Genomic DNA, 14139 nt, shown 5'->3' on the forward strand with positions numbered 1-14139 from the left:
AGTTAGGGAAGGCAATTGCAATCACTAAACTTCAGGGAAAGATTTCAACAGCTTACCCTATCTATCTATCTAACAAGGTAGTGAAGAAATTTTCTATTTTTTTGAATTTTTTATTTTTTATTCATTATCATTTTTTAAACAACTAATGAGATGCACTTTTCCAATAACCTAAATAAGCTCTTCTCCTAAAATTTCTCCTAAACCTCCCCAACTATCCCCCAATTTCTCCAAAATTATCTCTAATTTATATTTATCTCCAAAATTATCTCTAATTTTGTAGGGAGTTTCTCTCATAAATTATCTCCAATTGCTATTTATCCTCTCCCCTACTTTTTATCTATATTTATCTAAGTAAAAGTTTGGATTAAAAAATTAAGAATTATTTAAATATTTTAACAAAATTATATAATAACTTTAAAATATTTATTAAAAACACAAAAAATAATTTTATATTTTTAAAAAAATATATCACAAAATTATTTACTAACAATTTAAATTATGTTTTTTTCTAGATTATCAATTTAAATGTTTTTCAAATATTTAATAATATGTAATAGATTTAAATAAATAAAATTAAAATAACAAAAAAATTTGATATTTTATAGATTATTTAAATATTTAAATAACTAAATTTTAAATAGTTAAAATAATGAAATTATGTAATAAATTTAAAAGATTTCTTCAAAGTAGAAAAATAATTATAACATAATATTAAAATTAATAATAATTTAATATATTATAAAATTAATAATGAAATTATGTAACAATAGTATAAATTATGATTTTATAGATAATTAAATTCAATAAATAGTTAATATTGTAAATTTAAATGTTTTACATATTATTTAAGAATTTAAATAACAAAATATTTAACATGACTATATTTTAAATAGTTAAAATAAAGAAATTGTGTAATAAATTTAAAAATTCTAAAAAATAGAAAAATATTTATAACATAATATTGAAATTAATAATAATTTAATATTTTTACGTAATATTATAAATAACTAATTTCACTTATATCAAGTAATAATTCAAGGAAATAACTTTCAAAAAACTTAATATTTATTAATAATAATTTAAAACTCTTAATATGTACTTATTATATAATTATATATACTAAAATTAATATTTATTATATTTTAGTAATTATTTATTGCTTTTTGTGATAAATGTACTTTCAATGATTATGTATAAATTTATTTTGTTTTATTATTTAACAAATAACTTTCAAAAATTATTAGAGATTGAACTACTATTATTGAAATTTTTAAATTTCATTTATTGTATTTATTGTATTTTTGTTATAACTTATTGATTAATATTTATAAAAGATTAAACTATTATTTGAGATTATGCTAATTATTGATTAAGTTAATATTTTTTAGTACTTATTGTTGTTTTTGTAATTACTTTTTCCTTATCAATATATTTTCAATAGTTGTGTATTTTCGCTATAATTTTTCAATAATTATTCAAGATGAAACTATTGTTATTTATCATATATGAGACTACTAATTTAGCCGAAATTATGAGTATTCATTAGTTGGTTTGGTTTGGCCGTAGGCTATTTGGCCAACCAAATTGACCTGATCCGGTTGGGGAGTTGGTCAGTTGAAGCCGATTGACCTTTTGTGAAAACCGACCCACTAAAGTTGTATTGGTTTGGATCGATTTTTTGGTTTGGCCAGTCAGTTCAAAAGATTTAAACTTAAGAATTAAATTATATTTTAAAAATTATAATACAGTTATTAAAAAATAAATTTAAAAATTAGATTTATGATATAAAACATCTTAGACTAAGAAATATGGGAACTTTCCCACTTTTTCATATTAAATTTTATATTTAAAATATAAAATATGAATATATATCCATGGTTAGATCGTTCAATTTCGGTTAGTTTACAAATGGCCAAAGTGAAACTGATCTAACTTGGTCGAATTGGGAAATTTTTTAGTCAAAGCCAACCTAAAATACTAGAAAATTGACCTACTCGAGTCGAGTGTTACATTGTGGAGATGTGTAGTACTATCATCAAGAGATGTTCCCAATACACGGTGGAGATGTGTAGTGTTACATTGTGGAGCGCAGATGTGAATTCTACTCTTATGTGTTTCTATTAGGGTTATTTACTATAACACACCTTATTAGGGGTGAGCATTCGGTTTTTTCGGTTCAAAACCGAACCAAAGAAACCAAAATTTTAAAAACCGATTTAACTATATGATAAACTGAAATTGAAACTAAGATATTTGAAAACTGAATAAACCAAACCAAATTTTCTTTTGGTTATTTTGGTTAAAACTGAAGTTATTTAACCTAAGTGAAGGAAGCAGATTTTGTGATTTTTTTATGGGAAAAAATTGTGAAGAAATTCATGGAAAAGGTTTCAAATTTTTTATGAGAAAATTTTGAAGTTTTAAACACAGATTCCATACAAAATAAAAAATAAGAAAAAGAAAACTTCAAATGAAATTATGTAAAAGGTTTTAGAAGAAAAAAAGGAGGAGTTTGGGAACGATGGCAAGTCGGTAGTACTTAACACTGGACGGCAGCCGGCGCGGCGACGCAGTTTTGGGAACGACGGGCGGCATCGACGGCAACTGGAGGTGAAGAAAAACGATTGAGGTTTGATGAAGGAAGGAAGAGCGGAAGTCTAGCCGTCTGGGTCTGGGACTCGTTTGATGGTCTCTGGTGTCTGGAGTCTGGAAGGAAGACTTAGCAGCTTAGTCTTTGTCTCTTTGACGCCCGCACAAGCTTTCACTCTTTCAGATTAAGGAAGGAAGATGAAGAGTCGAAGAGTGAAAGTGTGAAAGACTCTTTTAGACTTTACGTAATACATACGTTATGCTTATTTTGGAAATTTGGCAAATAGTCAAATCAAATATGTATTAATTTATTAAATATTAATATAAAATTATAAAATATAATATAAATAATATTAAAAATATATAATTAAAAAATTAAATTGGTTTTTTTGGTTATTCGATTTATCAAAATGATAACCAAAACCGAAAACTGAAATACAAATGAACCGAATAGTAAAATCAAATTCTTCTGATAAACCGATTAAACCGAAACTGAAATTTTAATTTGGTTTTTCGGTTTTAACCAAATTATGCTCACCCCTACCCCTTATAGTTTTACATGCTTACTTAAACCTACCTTATAGTTTTCATTTTATTAAAACATCCCATATATTTTATAATTCATTTACTTAATCAACCTTTCATTAAGGAGTGTTTGTTTGTTTTCGCTTAATAAATCTTGTGCATTGCACAGGCCCCCGCTAGTATATATTAAAACAAGGCAATAAAGAAAATTTTTCCTTTTTTTGAATTTTTTATTTTTTTATTCCATGTCATTTTTGAAACAACCAATGAGATGCACTTTCTCAAAACCTAAATAATCTCTTCTAAAATTTCTCCTTAACTACCTCCCCTACTATCCACCACTTTTTCCAAAATTTCTATAATTCCTATCTATCTTCTAAATTATATCTAATTCCTATTTATCTCCAAAATTATCTCTAATTTAGTAGAGAGATTCTAATTTAGTAGAGAGTTTATCTCCTAAATTATCTCTAATTCCTATTTATCCTCTCCCCTAATTTTTATCCATATCTATATAAAGAAAGTTTGGATTAAAAAACTTAAGAATTATTTAAATATTCTAATAAAATTATATAATAACTTTAAAATATTTATTAAAAATACAAAAAATAATTTTATATTTTTACAAAATATATCATGAAATTATGTACTGACAATTTAAGTTATGTTTTTCTAGATTATCAATTTGAATGTTTTTCAAATATTTAATAATATGTAATATCTTTAAATAAATAAAGTTCAAATAACAAAAAATTTAAATATTTTATAGATTATTTAAATATTTATCATTACTATATATTAAATAGTTAAAATAATGAAATTATGTAATAAATTAAAAAACAAATCTTCAAAGTATAAAAATAATTATAACATAATATTGAAATAAATAATAATTTAATATATTACAAAATTAATAATGAAATTATGTAATAATAGCATAAATTATGATTTTATGGATAATTAAATTCAATAAATAATTAATATTTTAAAATTTAAATATTTTACATATTATATAATTTTTTTTACATATTATTTAAATATTTAAATAACAAAAGATTTAACATAACTATATTTTAAATAGTTAAAATAAAAAAATTATTTAATAAATTTAAAGAAAAAATTCTGAAAAGTAGAAAAATAATTATAACATAATATTGAAAATAATAATAATTTAATATAATATTGTAAATAACTAGTTTCACTTATATCAAGTAATAATTTGAGAAAATAACTTTTAAAAGAATAATATTTCTAAACTCTTAATCTGTATTTATTATACAATTATGTGTACTAAAATTAATATTTATTGTATTTCAGTAATTATTTATTTTGTGATAAATGTATTTTCAATGATTATGTGTAAATTTATTTTATTTTGTTATTTAACAGAAAACTTTCAAGGAGATTAAACTACTATTATTGATTTTTTTTTAATTTAATTTATTATATTTATTATATTTTGGTTATAACTTATTGATTAATTAATATTTATTAGAGATTAAACTATTATTTGAGATTATAATATTTATTGACTAAGTTAATATATTTTTAGTACTTATTGTATTTTTGTAATTATTGTATTTTTTCATTATCAATATATTTTCACTATAAATTTTCAGTAATTATTGGAGATTAAACTATTGTTATTTATCGAATATAAGATCATTAATTTAGCTAAAATTATGAGTGTTCATGAGTTGGTTCTATCTGGCCTTAGGCTATTTGGCCAACCAAATTAACCTGGTCAAGTTGGGGAGTTGGTTAGTTAAAACTGACTGACCTTTTGTGAAAACTGACCCACTCAAGTTGTATAGGTTTGGGTCAGTTTTCACAAAAGGTCAATCGGTTCAAAAGATTTAAACATAAAAATTAAATCTAATTTTAAAAAATTTAGTGGAATTATTAAAAAATTAAATTTATGAAATTTAAACCATTTTAGACTAAGAAATTATTGGACAGTTTTGTATGCCCTTAGCTTTAATTAGAATGATGTACTTTATGAGTTTATTGTAAATGAATAAAAATGCATATTTGATTCATGTTCCCTTGTTATGTTTCTGTGTAATACCCTTAAACTGGACACTTAATGAGACTCGTGTTAGTTTAGAATGTTCACAGCCAGTGGGTCGGTCTGGGGAGACCTATCCTGATAAGGCTGACACTGTTGTGCCACCAAGTCGGTTGGGGTGGCCTGTCTTAGCTGCCAGGTGAGACCCTAGGCACATACAGTGTATAATTAATTGAATCTTTGAACTGGATCTGATTTTAAGTATTGCCCTGGACCTTGGAGATTGATGGGCAAAACTGAAAAGTTACACCCGACCCCTAGACTCGATTATGATACTACACTAGGTGTCGGATTGGGCTGTCTTTGATGTACCAATCAGTGAGATTCTTAGCGGGGGTCAAAACCTAGGTATGTTGGGACTGTTTGATAATTCATCTGAGTGGGTGATCATAGTGACAGGATCAACCCCTTTATCGGACAAAGGTAATGATCGGGGATGCACTTTCACTGATGGAAACTAAGACTACCGGCAACCAATTTCAATCGTTGAGATTTATTTTGCAAAGTATATTTTATATGAGATGTAAAAGTATATATATTATGGTTTCTAAAATGTTTGCAAAAAGGTTTTAATTCTCGGGATCCATATAAGCAGAGAGTGCAACACTGTTCCCTACAGCCAAGGGAGATGCCCTCTCTTGTCGGACAGTGTATGATCCTTATGAGCTGAGAGGTTAAGTGTAAGACCATTGAGGATAATACCTGATGGGCTAATCTTGCATCTGCCCACAATCCTTGGGTGTTACAAGGTGGCTTGGCCCAGGGACCACTTAGGGTAAGTGTTGGGCTCATAGGGCCCATTTGATGGGTTTCAAGGGGTGCACTGTCCATAACAGTGTATTCGGCCAGGCCTTGTAACAAAGGCTAGGCCGAACCAATGTAGCTGATGTGTAGATCAATACTTGGGTCCCATGCCATACAAGGAAGTCCAATTGGGCAGTAGTTAGGAAGGTTAAGTGAGCACATAAGCTTAATGGGCCTAAAGCCCATTTTGAATTGGACTATTTTAATAAGTTAAATATGGCCGAATTCTGAGATGGATTAGCAAATAGGATAGCGTCTTAACCCCATCCACTTAGAGAGTCCAAATCTGAATATGATTCAGATCTAGAAACCTCCTAATGAGATTAGGAGAAGGCTGATCTAATATGCAAATAAAGATAAGGGTTTATCCTTATTACCTAAAGAGATGTCTAATCCAAATATGATTTGGATCAGCAACTTCTAATTGGATTAGGAGCTGATCTTTTGGGGTTACAAAAGAAAAGAGGGGGCGACAACCTTTAGAACAATGACATAATCAGATCCTCTTTAGAGCTGAAATCAGAGAAGAAAGATTTCTGCAATCCTTACAAGGATCTTTCTTGCCGCCTCCTTCCTACAGCCGCCAGACATCCAGTTCGATCTCCAGTTGTGGGAGAAGTCAAGATTCGATCTTGACATCAGTTTTTTGAGAAAGACTTGATGGGAAGCTGTGCTCACGTTCCATCCTGCTGTTTTTGCGAATGACAGAATTCTTGGAGAAGAATAGTGTTGATTCTACTCCATCCTGCACTGCACCATCTTCAGTGGGAGCAGTCTTTGGATCCTTCCTTGGGCGTGAACACCTTCGTTGGGAGATATTTTTTCTCCGTATCAAGTATAATCCTCTCCTACTCCTTTTGGTTCAGATCTGATTCAGTTTATGGTTCAAGATTGATCATTGAAAATATGATTTTTTAAATAGGGAATGCGATTCCCAGTTGAAAGGGAGAGAAAAATTTTTGAAATTCGCCCCTTTATTCCGCAAGATTTGGGCGTCCATACGATGGATCTCTCATCCCTTCAGAAATATGAGAAATTTTTCACTTTTTCATATTAAAAATTATATTTAAAATATAAAATATTAATATATGTATATATATCCATGGTTAGGTCTCTTGATTTTGGTCGGTTTACAAATGGCCAAAGTGAAACTAATCCAACTTGGTTGAATTGGGAGTTTTTTGAACCAAAGCTGACATAAAATAATAGAGAACCAATCAACTTGACCACAATTATTAAAAAATTAGATTTATGAAACAAAATGTTTTAGACTAAAAAATATGGGAAATTTCTCACTTTTTCATATTAAAAATTATATTTAAAATATAAAATATTAATATATGTATATATATCCATGGTTAGGTCTCTTGATTTTGGTCGGTTTACAAATGGCCAAAGTGAAACTAATCCAACTTGGTTGAATTGGGAGTTTTTTGAACCAAAGCTGACATAAAATAATAGAGAACCAATCAACTTGACCACAATTATTAAAAAATTAGATTTATGAAACAAAATGTTTTAGACTAAAAAATATGGGAAATTTCTCACTTTTTCATATTAAAAATTATATTAAAAATATAAAATATTAATATATGTATCTCTCTCTCTCTCTCTCTCTCTCTCTCTCTCTCTCTCTCTATATATATATATATATATATATATATCCATGGTTAGGTCTCTTGATTTTGGTCGGTTTACAAATGGCCAAAGTGAAACTGATCCAACTTTGTCGAATTGGGAATTTTTTGAACCAAAGCCTACATAAAATAATAGAAAACCGATCAACTCGGGTTGAGTTGATCAGGTTGGTCGGTTTCATAAGTTTGATGAATAAACCTAATTGAAATTAATTATTGATATTTTTGTATTATAAAAAATTTATCAAAAGTAGTATATAAAATATGAATAATTATTAATTATTTTAAAAGTTGAAATTATAAAACAATTGTACACTCTTATGTGTTTCTGTTAAGGTCATTTACTAGAACATAGTTTGTAGTTTTACATATTTACTTAAACCTACCTTATAGTTTTCATTTTATTAAAACATCCCATATATTTTATAACTTATTTACTTAATCAATCTTTCATTAAGGAGTGTTTCTTTTGCCTTTAGGACGATGATTTTTTATTCCAAAAATACCTTTTAACACTTTTTTATACATAAAACAAAATTGGATAAATATAACAAATAGAGTGGTGTCTATGTCTTATTAAGGGCAAAAATGGTATATTTATTTATATTTTCTTTTGATTAAATTTATTTAAATGAACAATAGGGTCAATACTGTCATTTTTCACTATCATCTAATGGAAGATTGATTAAATCCGTTGCAAATTATAAGTGGTGTTTTAGTAAAATGCTTATAATTATAGGGTAGATTTTAGTAAGCCCATGAAACTATAAGGGTATTTTAGTAAATGACCATTTCTATTTTTTTATCTTTTGTTTAATAAATCTCGTGCATCACACGAGTCCCCGCTAATTTTTTATAACAGGAAGAAAAATAATGCAAAGAAAAGAGACAAGTTGAAATAACCCACCTGAGAAGTGAATAAAATAAAACAAACACTCACCACCCAAAACTAGTATTTTAAGACTCAGCCCGGACCATGAAAAAAAAAAAAGACTTTTCATGGCGGTTTTGATGGTTTTTTACATGCTGAATGGGCAAAACCGTTTAATTAACCGGTAAATCTAACACCAGTCCAAGTCTTAAAACATTAATTCAAAAGTCAAAATCCTAGAATTCAAACGATACAAACACAACACTCACCGGTTACCACCCTAAATTCAAATACGAAAATCCGCTTCTTCCATGGTTAAAAAAAAAGTCAAAGCCTCGTTAATTTTCTCAGCTCCTTTTCTAGTTTTATTCAACTTTTTCGAATGCCTTATTCCAAACTTCCAGATTGTTACCATTTTAATGCTTCTTCTCGCATCAACTGCCTCCAACCCTTTTAAACCAAAAACTTCCAGATCAGTCTAAGGCTGTATTTGGCATTTTTTATTTTAAGGACTTATTTGCCAATTTTTTGCAATTAAAAATTTTGTATTCTTTAACTGCAAAAAAAAAAAAGAGATAAATCTTTAAAATAAGGAATGTAATCTAAATGTTTTCCAGAAAGTTATTCTCCCATTCCCCCTTACTTTCACATTTCCACTTATACTCTTTATCCAATCTCGTTTGTCCTTGTCCCCCTCAATCTAAGATATATGGTTTTCAATGGCTTCGGGTGTTGCAAGTTAGGCCCAACACCATGGTTTTTAAAAATGAATCGGTGACCAAAACGGTCAGGGGTCTGGTTATCGGTTCACAAAAAAATAAAAAATAAAAGAAAATGGAAAGCGGTTAATCGACTGGTTTAGTGGTTTGTTGACCAAAATCAATAGTTTTGAGGGAAAAAGCGGTTTTGGAGGAAAACGGAACCAGTCAGGTGACCAATTCCTGATTTTTCCGATCTGACCGTCTGGTCCAGTCCGGTTTTGAAAACAGTGCCCAACACTAAAAGCTTTGGAATCGTTTTTGGTGCAAAAAATATAATGTCAATAATAGATTTATATGACTTTGAAATCTACTTTTTTTTTCTAAACAGGAGTTCAATCAACACTAAAATCTTTCAAAAATAAGCCACGACGAAATCGGATTTACTCCTCACAGAATGTGCCTTACACCAACCTTAGAGCACATGGTAGTCATGCATTAAAAACATTAACAGACTTGATGTTATCATTCGTGGAAAGATGTTTCCTATGCATAGATGTTGATGAAGGGTGATTTGGCCTGACCTAGTAATACGGGGACACGTGGACACGACCTAACTAGTAAGATGATAGCTCAGTCTGACATGCCAAGTCCACAATAGATCAAGTTTGGATAGTGAAATCACCTCGGGACGAGTGCACCTCGGTGTAAGGTTGCATTAGGACCATCTCGGTCCCAAGGCACTTCGGTGTTCACTCCAGGTCGGATCTAAAGAGCACTAGATCGGGTAATACTAATGGACCACTACATGGCAACCCCGAAGATCTCGCCGTCAGATTTCGAACATCGTGGGATCACACCTTGTAACAGTAAGCCTTATCTCCTCCCTGCCCGGTTCGAGCAGAATTAATAAGCCCTATCGGTTATCACTCATTAACACGGAAACAGATCTCATCATGACGAGGATCCTGGAACCGCTCCGCGAAACCTGCGAGAACTCCACTATATAAAGGCTCTACCCCCGGAGGCCCAAGGTATGTGTGATTTCTCTGCTCTCTATCTCTCTACACTCTAAGCTTTTCAGCTCGCAACCAAGTATACTGACTTAAGCATCGGAGCGACCTCGCCGGGCGAACAACCCCGGGTTCTCTGATTCTTCTTTTGCAGATCGACCTAGTCTGCCATTTACTGGAAGCCAGATCACCTCAAGTAGGGAGCAATCAGATTGCGCTTCATCATATGTGATGCAATGTAAGGTTGGTGTGAGGTGAGCTTTGTGAGAAGCAAATCCAAAATTTTACAGGACTGTGATAATATTGTCTAGCTAACATGACAAATGTGGATAGATGCATGGCACTAACTCAGACCTTGTAGAGCCAATAAACAATTGATTCAAACCAAGTTAATTATTAAGGGAAAATCTATGATGCAGAAAAGATATGGTATGAATAGAGTTTTGACCAATCAAAACCCACCCATGAATTTTGATAAATAACACATTATTCGTTATGATTCCAGTTTGTTGGTTAGTTATTTTTTGAATATCATATCTTTTCCATATCATAGTCAAACCCATTTATTAATGTAGATTATTGGACATAGAAGATGGAGAACAAGCCGAACTCATAACAAGGAGATATAGAGAAGCCCTAAAAGGATTGGAGGAATGAAACTTAAATTTTAATAGAGGCCTGACGTTCGAAGCAGAGCATAGACGATTTGTGCCATCTCCCTTCGTCCTCTCTGTAGGCCCTTTCAACTCCTCTGTTCAAAGTTGTTTTTGTTTTCTTCTCTATCTCATTTGTAATCGTTGTTCCTTTAATTCCCTGATCAAAATATATTGGCCATGACCTTTTATGAATAAATTTGCATGTTTCCATCACTTTTATATTGAAGCTTTGACAGATCAGTAAATAAACTTGGTAAAAGCAAGTAGTCAAAAATGACATAGTAAGCAGGTTTCTTTGTTTTGTACTGTGTTGAACTATGAACAAGATTATCTGTGATTTGCATTATGTTTAGTTGTAATAAGTCAAAAAATGCAAGAAAACAAAAAAAAAAACGGCTTTTTATTTTTCAAATTATTGCAGTGGTAAGCACTTTCTATGACAAATAATAATCAATCCACAAGTTTAGTTCCATCTTGATTTTCTGGGAACAAGCTTGTGCATGGAATCCAAGGTTCCAATTAATTACTTTGTTGAGGCATGTGCTACATTCTGTTTGATATGGAAAATCCTAATTATGTCCAGAAAAATATTTTACTTTTGAAGAAATATTTATTCCACTAACTATTATTTCGGTTTGATTATTTAAGTGATGAAATCATTACTTATTAGCTTTTGAATACTAGATTTTGTAAAACTTAGAACGAAATAATTTTCTTCACTTCATTGAAAAAGAAGATTGTTGTCTTGGCATGATTCTATGTCTAATAAAGTTTATGTACTTGCAATCTATTCATAGTAGTAGTATTCAATATGCACTTCACATATTCTGGATAATGTGACAAATAGAAAGTTATTGCAACATAGGAACTGGTTTAGTAATAACAAATAGATTTAACATGGTGAGTAACAAAGTATACATGCCATAACAAGTACTAGGATTGGTTCTATCATGTATCAATAGGAGTGCCAACATCTGGAAGCATTCGGGAATCGAAGGTTAGGTTTTGCCCCTGATAAATTTTGAATTCAAACTAGCTTTATGTTCTGGTAATAACAAGATAGGAAGAAATGACAGGATTCTTGGTGGTAAAATTTTGAATTCAAACTAGCTTTATGTTCTGGTAATAACAAGATAGGAAGAAATGACAGGATTCTTGGTGGTAAAATTTTGAATTCAAAACTAACTTTCTGTTCTTGTTGTTCAGTACTTTATAGCAAGCTATGTTGTTCAAAGTTTGTTTCTGAATTTTGATTGCTATGGATTACAATGATGGAGATTTCTCCCCTGCTAGTTATTATAGTTCATTTCAGAAAGCATGGTCAATCCAGACCATCTCTTGATTCTGTTCCTTGTAATATGAAACAGAACAATTTGTTTTTTTCTTTTTTCAACAAGTCCTATGAAAAGGCCATTGTGGTCAATGATGATGATGCCAATGATTTTCTAATGATTCCTATGGGTATTCCATGTGGACATTCAATGGTTGGTACTTTTATTGGGAATACCAACTCCACTAGAGCTGTAGTTGTTTCTCTTCTTACTGGGGTTAGGATTGCCAAGTAGAGACATTTAATCTCCATGGCCATTGGAGGTAGACCTGTTCATAGGCCAGGCTTCAGGCTTTACACTATTTTGGGTTCAGGCTTTGGGCCAGGCCATTCAAAATTTGGCAAAAGGTAAGCCTGAGTCTGGCCCATGAACAAGTCTACTTGAAGGTAATTCCACAAATGCATTCAGGTGGAGTCTATGTATGTTGAAGTGGGTCTTGAAGATTAGTTCACTACCTCAACCAGATAAGGAAGTACACCTTACTACTTTCATGTACAATAAGATGGATTCATCTATTACATGATTTTGACTATGATGGTATCAGAGGATCTTATTGTTCTTGAACTAGAACAACAAGATGGTATCAGAGGAAGAAGATTTTGATTGATGAAAATGTTGATATTTACTAGCAGGGATCTTATTGTTCTTGAATTCATTATAAATAGAACTATGGGAATTGCTAAAAACTGTAAGTTCAATACTAAATTTGTATTTCTTACCATCTTTTGATATTTACTATCACGGAAGAATCATAGTTGATAGAAGCTTTAGTTGAAAGGATTTTGACTGTTTCAAGTAATATTCCATTAGGTGTGGCTAAGCATCTTGTTGGTCTCAATTGCAGAAGTTGAGAAAGATTCTTCCAGATGACCTCCATAATTTGTTAAAGATCAGTAATGATGCATTGGATGAAGAGAATAAACGGATATTCCTTGACATTGCATGTTTCTTTTCTAGCATGGGCATGAGCAGAGAAAGTGCTATCGATTTAAGATAGAGAAGATTTAAATGATATCAGAAAGAAAGTGAACTAGAAGTTAGGTTAATTCAATGTCTCCAAGGCAAACCAACAAGTTTTGACCCCAGAAGTTTGGCTACAAGAAACGTGATTACAACATCAATGTTTCTGTAAACTAAAAATTCACTAATGAACTTTTATCTATTTTTATTCTTTAGACTAGTTAACTATATTCTCAGGCAATTATTTTTGATAATTAATAAGATATAAGAACCCGAATCTGTCCGGAATGGACAGAAGGGGAAGTACAAAGACAACACAAATCTGAACACACACAAAGATAGTATACATAAGACAGATTACAAAGGGATCCCTGGCCCAGGCCAACCCCATTCACACCAGCTGAAACTAAACTATCAGTTAGGGAGTTGGCTGATCATGTGACCCACTTGAATGAGCAGTTCAGGTTTCTTCCCTAATTTCTGGACTCCCTAACTAAAACTCTAAACTTCTAGGCTGGATCCACATCATAGTTGAGCCAAGAAATAACCACCTTACAATCGTTTTCCATGATGACCTCCCTATATCCATTTCTGCAAAGTCAACATTTTAAGCCCTTGAATTACTGTAAACAGTGATCAGCCTTCAGAGAAATACCAAAGCCAACTGAACCATAAAAGTTCGTTTGATGGATCCAATATCATCACTTGCCGCAACACCAATCCTGGATTCACCAGGGTTTCCTACACAGCAATCATCAAAATTTAACTTGAGCTTGCCTGCCTGTGGACTTTCCCGATGAAGAGCAAGGGAAGTTTGGATGTGGTTATTGGAGCAAAGCTTCTGGACTGGATGCTGATTCTACCAGAATTGAAAGTGGTTGGATTCTTAATGCCAGAGGTTATCTGCTAAGAGCTAGCTGAGGTAGTTGGTTGAATGACTTACTGTTTTGTCTTTGTAGTGAATTAGTTGAATGACAAATAAATGTG

This window comes from Nelumbo lutea, chromosome 1 (assembly GCF_056320005.1).
Source record: "Nelumbo lutea isolate HS-2025 chromosome 1, American lotus-T2T, whole genome shotgun sequence".
Classification (NCBI taxonomy): Eukaryota; Viridiplantae; Streptophyta; class Magnoliopsida; order Proteales; family Nelumbonaceae; genus Nelumbo; species Nelumbo lutea.